Here is a 7,169-nt window from a genome sequence, read left to right as displayed (position 1 = left end):
ACCAAATGAGGAAAATGTCACAATAGAAAAGACAAAAGAAAGGACTTCTATAAGCAAGTACAACTCTTGAAAAAAAAATGTGTATTTATTTGAAAGGCATAGCAACAGAGAAAGGGAGAGACATACAGAGAGAGAATTTCCATCTGCTGGTTCACTCCCCAAATGGGTGCAACAAGACCAGGTCAAACCCAGAAACCTAGAACTCTATCTGGATCTCCAATGTGAGTGTCAGGGGCCCAGGTGCTTGGCCCATCATCTGCTGCCTTCCCAAATATGATAGCAGGGAGCTGGATGGGAAGCGGAGCAGCCAGGACTCAAACTGGCACTTTCATATGGGCCAGTGTCACAGGTGGTGGCTTAACACACTACAACTCTTTTTTTTTTTTTTTTTTTGAGAGAGAGAGAGAGAGACAGAGAGAAAGGTCTTCCTTTCCCGGGGGTCAGGCTGCAGCGCCAGAGCACGAGCTCGCCCATAACTGGGGCCGCCTGTACCTCGCAGGCCGCCCTTTTAACCGCGAGCGACACAGCGACCTGTGAAGAAAAAAAAAAAAAAAAGGTCTTCCTTTCTGTTGATTTACCCCCCAAATGGCCCCTACGGCTGGTGTGCTGCAGCTGGTACGCTGCCCAGATCCAAAGCCAGGAGCCAGGTGCTTCCTCCTGGTCTCCCATGCGGGTGCAGGGCCCAAGCACCTGGGCCATCCTCCACTGCCTTCCCGGGCCACACCAGAGAGCTATACTGGAAGAGGAGCAACCGGGAAAGAATCCGGCGCCCCAACCAGGACTAGAACCTGTGGTGCCGGCGCAGCAGGCAGAGGATTAGCCAAGTGCGCCACGGTGCCCGCCCACACTACAACTCTTGATCAAACAGAAATTCCACTCTGTCAACATAAGGGTTAGTGTGCACACTTCATTCTCATTTACCCAATAGAAACCATATTAAAATCTGACACTCTTTCAAATTTAAAAAAAAACTCTCATTTCAATCAAATCACATTTCCTGATCTAGCTACAAAAGAGCTCACAATTTAATTGCACAACAGTATATAATATTACACAAAGATTTACAAAGAAACCGGCAAAACTTTTTTTTTTTCTTTGCTTTTAAAGCATAGCCAGATAGCCCTAATACATATGTCTTCTATTTGGATGTCACATTCTGATTTTTGAGGATTTAAGACACATCATTTTAGTGTAGGTTGCAAGACAATTTGAAACACAGAAGCCAGCAATAGACAAAGTCAGAAGATCCTCTGCTGATTCCCATGGTATCTGGAAGGCCATTACTCTCTGATGGTGTCCTCACAGCTAATAAAATCGATATCCTGTGTCCAGTTCTGCAAGGAGCTATCCACACAGCTTGGGGAAGTATTTCAAGGTCCCAACTCTAACTTTTCTTTAACCTTATAATGAGAATCAACAGAAAAGACATAACCTCAGATGCGTAGAAAATGTATGGAACAGATTGTAACTAGTATATTTATTGCTCTAATAAAACATGGAAGAAATTAAAATTTGAATAAAATAGATGTCTATTTAAGATCTATGAAATCACAAACTGCTTTTTTTTATCTCTTATTTAATGAATATAAATTTCCAAATACAGCTTATGGATTTCATTGGCTTCCCCCCCCCCATAACTTCCCTCCCACCCGCAACCCTCCCCTTTCCCGCTCGCTCTCCCCTTCTATTCACATCAAGATTCATTTTCAATTCTCTTTATATACAGAAAATCAGTTTAGCATATATAAAGATTTCAACAGACAAACTGTTTTTAAATTTGATTAGAATTACAGGTGATTTTTGTTTTCTTAGTTGTATTTGTGAGATATTTACAGATACCAAATATGAACTATTTGTATAGTCAACCAGCACTATTTGAGAGTACGCTGTAAAAAAGGTACTCAATTCATTTTGTTCATGTTCAGGAAGCTAAAGTTAGCCAGTGGGAGCAGGGTAGTGACTGGGCTGTGCGTGTTGTTATTTGCACCTGTAATTTTCTTTGCAGATACCAGAGAGTTAGCAGGCACAGCTCTTATTTTTTTCGAATACAGGAGAAATGGGAGATGACAAGCAATTCCCACAAAGGCAGAAGTGAGTAACTTTTTTATTGATCAATTACCATACCCTAAATACAAGGGTACTATGAAAAGTTTGTGCAAGGGTCCTGCGTTGTGGTACATCCTGTGAAGCTGGTATCGCACATCAGAGTGTTGGTTTGAGTTACAGCTGCTCCGATTCCAATCCAGCTCCCTACAAATATATCTCGGAACGCAGTGATTCCCTGCACCCAGGTGGGAGACCCAGATGGAGTTCCAGTCTCCTGATTTTGGCCTAGCCCAGCCCCTGACTTTGGCCGGGCCTAGCCCCAGCCAGCATTTGGGAAGTGAACCAGTGAATGAAAGATCTCTCTCTCTCTCTCTCTCTCTCTCACTCTCTCTGTGTCACTCTGCCTTTCAAATAAATCCTTTTTAAAAAGTTTCTTAAAAATGAAATGGAATATTTGGAAATCCATGCAAATGAAGGGTTTGCAAAAAACACTTATCAAAAATTCATTTTATGAAAAAACCATGCAAAAAATTTGCACCAAAGGACACCTGTTTTCACTAATTTTTTGAAGTCCCCTCCTATTACACTTTATACCTATTATCTCAAGCCATCCTTGCAAAGATAAAGAGTGGAGCTTTTCCATCACAAAGAACAGTATAGTCTGATGGCTATTGAACAGTTACCAGCTCACAACAAACTTGGCATGGAGACTGCTTTTCTGATCGTAGAATACTAGCAGGCCTGGCAGTTTAATCACTGAAACCCAGATGCCTGATTTGTCCTAATTTGTGTCTGACTCACTGGATGACCTTAGTGACATCATTTTCCTTCTGTGAGTGTGTTTCCTCGCCATGAAGATGACCCTAGAATTATATCCTGTCTTCATGAGTTATGGTAAGGACCAGCTGAGTAATCTTTACTCAGAAAATCCAATTTATTCAAGGAAAAAAATTCCTATTTTATCACTTAGGAAATCTTTAAAGGCACTGTCTGATTCCACAGTGGTATGAAAGAGAAGACTTCTTCAGTCTCCTCTATTAGTCCACGGGACAAGACTGGCTTCACTCTGGTGTTCTTGGTGATAGGCTAAGAAGAGTCCCACGGCCAGTGAGCAGCCTGGTCTGTCACCCAGGCCAGCCTCTCAGCTAAAGAGCATGTGTGCTAGGAGGGCCACCCAGCAGTCTGTGCTGTGTCTGCCCAGGCAACTGGTCACTCCCACCAGCACCTCTCTTCTTGTGCTCCTGAAGCTCACTCTCCCCCATGTGCTGGATCCATAATCAGTTTTTCTTGCATCAATCTAGTTTTATAAATGATTTCAGTTTTCTGATTTCACAGGGAAAAATTTTGACACATTTGCATTATTTTCTAAGTCATTTTATTCCTCTCTTTGATTGAAAGGATCAGGTCTCATAGCTAAGGTTTAGAGATGCAGCACACAATAGTAAAGAGAGCACAGGCTTCAATGGCGGATTTTTTAAAAAATATTTTTATTTATTTATTTGAGAGGTAAAGCTACAGACAGAAAAAGAGAGAGAGAGAGAGAGAGCGCATTTCCATCTGCTGGCTCACTCCCCAAATGGCCACAATGGCCAGAGCTGGGCTGTTCCAAAGCCAGGAGTCAGGAGCTTCTTCCAGGTCTCTCATGCAGGTGCAGGGGCCCAAGCACTCAGGCCATCTTCTACTGTTTTCCCAGGCCATAAGCAGAGAACTAATTCAGAGGAGGAGCAGCTGGGACATGAACCAGCACCCTTATGGGATGCCAGTGCTGCAGGCAGAGACAGCCCACTATGCTATAGCGCCAACCCCTCAAAGGCAGATTCTTGACCTTCAGTTTCTTTGATAGAACAAGGCCGAGGGAAATATTGAATTTGTAGGGTTGTTTAAGGATTAGACAATGTTGATTTGTTTTTATTTACTTCATCCTAACTAACATATACTGATAAACTAAAATGCACTGTTCTGATAATGGGAGGCACTGGGGGGACTGCCATGAACAGGATCCTGCCTGATCCCCAAGGCTGCAGGAGGAAGAGATGACACTTAAAAGGGAGAATTGTACTCATTTCAGTGTGAGGACCTGGAGATCTCAGGGAGTGCTTCTGAACTAAGACTGGGAAGCTGGGTCCTGTGGTTGCAGAGCAATGTCCAGCAGAGACGGGGTGGCATAATGAGTGAACTAGAGAGCCTACTAGGGGGAGGGTGGAGAGGCAGATGAGAATGAACAATGGGTATGTAATGAGGAGCTGGCTTGTATGTCCTGCTAAGGAACTATGGCCTGTTAGGCAATGCTTGAGATTTGGATTTTAGAGAATCTCAGAGGACAGGTTGCAGAAAGGGAATCAGAGGGACTGGCAACTTGGAGGAGGGCAGTTGGTGCCAGGAAAAGTCAGAGGCGAATCCCTGAGGGGATGGAAAAGAGTGTGGTGAGTGGCCGATATGAGAAGCAAGGAGAGGAAGAGGAGTTGAGGATGGGACCAAGGTTTCCTCCAGGGAGGACGCAGTGATACCTCCAGCAGGGCTGGGAGGGCAGCCTTCGATGCCAAATCCACCTCCAGCTCTTGCCAGCCCTGTGTTCTGGGAAACTTAACTCTCTGTGTCTAAGGTTTGCCCAAAGTGACAATGATGGCAACAAAACTTCACAGAATCACATTATTGTATGGGGTAAATAAATCAATGCCTTTATAGCATCAGCACCAGTTTTTGTTCTTAGAGAACACGGAAGACAGATAATCTCAGAGGAAAAAGAAAGGTTAGGCCGGTATCATTCTGCTTAAATGGTCAGAAGCAGCCTCAAGGCATTAAGAACACATTATGATCACTCTTATTAAAAGAAAGTAAAAAGATCCATGTAGAGTACTCTCACCACCGACTTCTGAATAGATTTCCTAGGAAACCTGGGCTGCGTTAGGAATTGGGTCCTACTTTTATTTCAGAGCTGTGGAAACTGAAATGTAGATGAAAATATTAATGCCTCTGGAAATTCCTCTTGGGATGTCCATATCCTCTTTGGGAGTGTCTGGGTTCCAGTCCTGGCTCTGCTCCTGATTCCAGTTTCCTCCTAATGCACACACATCCTGGGATGCAGCAATGATGGTTCAGGTGACTGGGTCCCTGTCACCCACATGGGGGACCAGGATGGAGTTCCTGTCTCCTGACCTCAGTCTGACTTAGCTCTGGCAATCGGCAGCATTTGGGGTGTGAACCAGTGGTTGGGACCTCTCTCTGTTTCTCTCCCTTTCAAATAAATATATTTAATAAATAAAAGCTTTTTAAAAATGTTGATGCCTCAATCCCACTGGATTGTTTAGTCTACAATGTCAGAGAGCAAGCTGGTTCCCAGTGAGATTGTGAAATGGGTGTGGTTTTGGCCTAATAATTTCTCTGATGCTTTTCTGAAGCTCTTTTTTTCTCTAAATATTAAAAAAGACTATTTTTTGAGAGCAACGTTAGATTCACAGCAAAATTGAGTAGAAGGTATAGAGAACTCCCATATTGTTCCTCTCCCACATCTGCATAGCTGCCCCCACAGGGTGACATGGCTTATACTCAATGAACCTGCACAGGCACATCTTTATCACCCAGAGTCCTTAGCTTGCATTAGCATTGATTATTTTTTCATGGCACCAATAAATCATAGATAGCAGCTTTAAAATTATATGTACCCTAAGTGGGAAACTGATGAACAAAGCATTTCAAGGTCAATCTGCTCTACCTCCTCTCTCTCATACAATGAAGATTAAAAAGTCGAAATGGGGGCATGTGTTGTGGCACAGTGAGTTAAGCTCCCCCATGTTGGAGTACCAGCTTGAGTCCTTGCCACTCTGCTTCCAAACCAGCATCTGAGAAGGCAGCAGAAGATGCCCCAAGTGCCTGGGCCTGGCCACTTGTGACAGAACCAGAGATCCAGGCTCCTGGCTTCAGCCTGGCCTAGCCTTGGTTATTGTAGGTATTTGAGGAGTGGACCTGGAGACGGAAGAGTTTCTCTCTCTCTTTCTCTCTCTGCTTGTAAAATTAGCAAAGAACTTAATTAATCTTAAAATGATAATGGTTGAAATGGGGAGTGACATCCTTTAGCCCAGCAGCTAAGATCTCTATGTCCGACACTGAACCAGAGGGCCTAGGTTAATCCCCTGCTCCGGCTTCTGACTCCAGCTTCCTGCCAATGCAGACGAGAGGCAGCAGTGGTGACTCAGTGGTAAGATTCCCGCCACCCACATGGGAGGCCAGAATTGAGTTATCGGATCCTATCTCTGGACACAGTTTAGTCCTATTATGGGCATTTGAGGAGCAAATCTGTGGCTGCAAGCTCTCTATCTGTTGTCTCTCTTGATCTCTCTGCTAAGAAAAAAAAAAAGTTTGGTGTGAGAGAGAGCATGGCTAAGGCTTCTCCCAGACACTCACAACTGCTCGTGAACAGCCTTGGCATCTCATTCTTCCTTTCATCCTCATGTTTGTTTTCATGCTGGACACATCTGACCCTCTGACCTCTTAGCTCCTTGACCCAGTGACCTTGCTGTCTGCTTGGCTAAGGCTTCCCGTTCTCACAGTGCAGAATGTGAATTCTGAAGTCCATTATTTCTTGAAACAGCTCCATCTCCGAAACCAGGGATTCGAACATGCTGCCCTCAAGCCCCATCCCTGCCTCTTCTTGCTTGAGTGTTTCTGCCGCGGGGGACTTCTACTTCTCCCTGACATCCTCCCCAGTCACAAGCCCCACCTGATGGACTTCCCCAATTCGAGTTGGATTCTGTGGCCCATCATCTCAACCACTTTCTTACAAATATTGTAAGCTCCTGCACCCTCTCTCTGTTGCACACACCTAACAAACTTGAAATCTTAATGAACCCAATTTACACACTGTCTGGTCCTCTGAGGACTGAGGAGGGACACCATGGCCAGGCTGGTTGGGATCATTATATAAACTCTTTTTTTTAACATTTATTTATTTATTTATTTGAAAGGCAGATTTAAAGAGAAGCAGAGGCAGAGAGAGAGAGAGAGAGAGAGAGAGAGAGAGTCTTCCATCTGCTGGTTCATTTCCCAGATGGCTGCAACAGCCAGAGCTGCACCAATCCGAAGCCAGGAGTCAGGAGCTTCTTCCTGTTCTCCCACATGGGTGCAGG

At 44.4% G+C, this 7,169-nt stretch overlaps 1 non-coding gene across 1 annotated transcript; it reads left to right on the top strand.

Annotated features, from left to right (window-relative positions):
• The first annotated feature begins 421 nt into the window (after positions 1-421).
• On the top strand, positions 422-527 carry LOC133758978 (small nucleolar RNA SNORA76). Its single transcript, XR_009865872.1, has one exon. It is a non-coding gene; the product is annotated as a small nucleolar RNA SNORA76 (small nucleolar RNA).
• The last annotated feature ends 6,642 nt before the right edge of the window (positions 528-7,169 follow it).

This window comes from Lepus europaeus, chromosome 4, assembly GCF_033115175.1.
Source record: "Lepus europaeus isolate LE1 chromosome 4, mLepTim1.pri, whole genome shotgun sequence".
In the NCBI taxonomy this organism is placed as follows: domain Eukaryota; kingdom Metazoa; phylum Chordata; class Mammalia; order Lagomorpha; family Leporidae; genus Lepus; species Lepus europaeus.
This window is presented reverse-complemented; position numbering and strand designations above follow the sequence as displayed.